This window comes from Buceros rhinoceros, unplaced genomic scaffold (assembly GCF_000710305.1).
Source record: "Buceros rhinoceros silvestris isolate BGI_N320 unplaced genomic scaffold, ASM71030v1 scaffold8748, whole genome shotgun sequence".
In the NCBI taxonomy this organism is placed as follows: Eukaryota; Metazoa; Chordata; class Aves; order Bucerotiformes; family Bucerotidae; genus Buceros; species Buceros rhinoceros.
This window is the reverse complement of record NW_010426498.1, coordinates 38,288-40,940: the sequence shown is the minus strand read 5'-3', so window position 1 is coordinate 40,940 and position 2,653 is coordinate 38,288.

Below are 2,653 nucleotides of genomic sequence, written 5' to 3'. Positions count from 1 at the left end.
CACTCTTTCTCCAGTCCCTCTCCTTCCCTCCTTTTCCATATTTTTCCATGTGGTCACGCCTCCTCAGCAATGTTATAGGATGAGATTAAATGCAACGCTCTGGTCTTCTAATTAATTTTGCAATTTAAGGCACTTCGCTCCATCAGCGCAGAGGGTCCTCTACCTACACAGCTTAAGCACATACAAATGAAGCTGTTCCAGTTCACTCTGCCTGCTTCCCACTGACGTGTTCTGTAGAGGGGTTTGCTCTAATCACGTGTCCGTTTATGTTACACCAGTACAACTGCCAGAGCTGGATGCAGGTTCCATTTAAATCAGCACATCAGGTCAGGGACTGCTCCAGCACAGCTCTGCTCAGGTGAGTACCACAGGACTACCAGTTACTGCAGCTCTGTGGGGCTTCTGGAACAGAAACATGCTGGGAAGACAAGTAATTATGAAAAATAGGGACAATGAGGCTCGTGTTAATCTGTGTCAGAGAGGGTTATAAACTCTTAATCTCATCAGTAACTCCACACACTGCTCCGAGGAAAAGGACTTTGTGCTCTCAAGACAAGGCACTTTCTCTGCTCGAGTTTTTACACTATGAAATGTGTAACTCTATGAAATGAGTTACAGTGATCTAGAGCTCTCATCTATTAAGAAAAAAAGAAATCAAAGGAAAACAACTGATATAATTACACCTAAACTAAAAGAAAAAAAGGGCTTGGAAATACCAGCTCCACTTCCAGACCACAACAGCTCTCAGGCTAAATACAAGCTGGGAACAACCACACCGAGTTTAACTTAATTATGTTAATCATTCAGATAACTGATGGCAAGAAGATTATGGCTGGCATGTGTGAAGGAGAGCAAATCTAGCACAGAGACAGATGAAAATCGTGTTTGTCCCTGTGGGATGGAGAGGGAAGAGAAAGGCAATTACTGACTGCAACGCAGGACCCCTTCAGCTGGGAGAAGGGCACAGGGAAACAGCAGAAACGTTGGGTTTGGCACAAAGTCCATGAATTTTACGCTTGTCTTTCGAAGATGCTTTGCAGGTTTCCTGGCAAACAGGGCTTAAAGTGTCTGCCAGGAAGGTGGCTGTGTTTTATTTAGCTGACTCCAAAAGCAACACAGCAAACGTCTGTCCACTGAGAGGGCAGCTAACTCCCTGTTCCAGAATAACCGGTGTGGGCCCAACAAATGCAGAAGAGGCACCATCAAGTTCTTTTCAGTCTGGCCTTTATTATGACAAGATGCTCAAGAAAAATAAAGAAAAGCCTCTCTCCACCTGCCCTACAGAGACTGTTCTGTATCATCTCCACGGTTTACTCCCCTGTTCGTGATCCAACCCCACTGCACTTTACCCTGCAGATCTCATCCGTGTTTGGCTTTTGTACTTCATGAAGCAATTTTAAATACTGAGGGTATTAGATTCTTCTAGAGCTATTCTGTTCTCAGTTTTAAAAGTTACAAATACCCCAGGTAATTTTTTCACCACTGAAAAACCTTCAACCACATCACCACCTCCGAAGTAACTTCCCTCAGAACTAAACCGCACATGAGACTGTTACATGATTCTAGACATATTCTAGTTGATTCATTCTTCTGCTTTTTTCCTTGAGTGGTTACAACCCAGAAAGAAGCACAGAAAAATGCCTGTAAAAATGAATTCTCTGCCATATCTGAGTACTGAAGCAAATGTCAAAGAAAAACTTTATTTGTCCTTCAGGACTTGTGCGATGGCTAAAAAACAATCACGACACATGAGGTAAAATATTTCTCTTCAGTCTGAAAGGATTTTTTTTCCCCTCATCTGTTTTAAGAAGTTTAAAGATCTTCCTGTCTCTCTAACAACACTATAAGAAAGGCTCTATTTTCAAAACTTAAAGAAGGGATTCGGCCTTCGGGGCTATATTGACGGTGCATACCTCAGCCCTGCCCTGCAAATACTCTTTGTAAGCAAACCCCTTCACGATACCCAGGATGAGCGTGTGATTCAAGTACAGATGAGAATTCCACCCTGCGTACGACGGGGGAATCGACGTGTTTTACAGCACTGTTGTCGTTGGAGAACATCGCTGTCTTGCTCGGTTACAAAACACCCTGTGTGATCTAAAACACCCGGGCGAGCTTCGTCTCTCAATGATGCAGAGGAGCTGGAGTCCATTGGATTTTCTCCCATGAAAGCTAGGCTGGTGTTGTTTTTGAGAAGAGGTTATATATAAGAGTCTGGCAAGTGGGTTAGACAAACCGGTCTAGCATGTGGTTTTCTGACAAACTCACACATTATAGCTGTTGTGCCACACCACTGATCAGCTGAACTGCACGGACCAGAAAGTGTTATTTAAGAAGCTCAAGGGGGGGGGGGAAAAAAAAAAAATCTCCTCTCAACATCATCTTGGAGCAGACAAGACAAACTCAACATCCTCCTAGCAGTATTTCAGAGCAGAGATCGACAGAAGATAGGAGGCCATCTATGAAGGAAATAATTTCAGAGGCAGGGTCAGGAACAAGGGAAAGACTCTTCAAAGCGTAGATAGCTTAAAGGTCTCTGAAACAAGTCGAGTGGCTGGGCAGACTGAGGAGGAGAGAGGACAGTCCAGTTCAAAAGGGCTAAAAGAGAGTAGAACATATTCATTCTTCAAGCCCTAACAGCCTGGGGTAAACA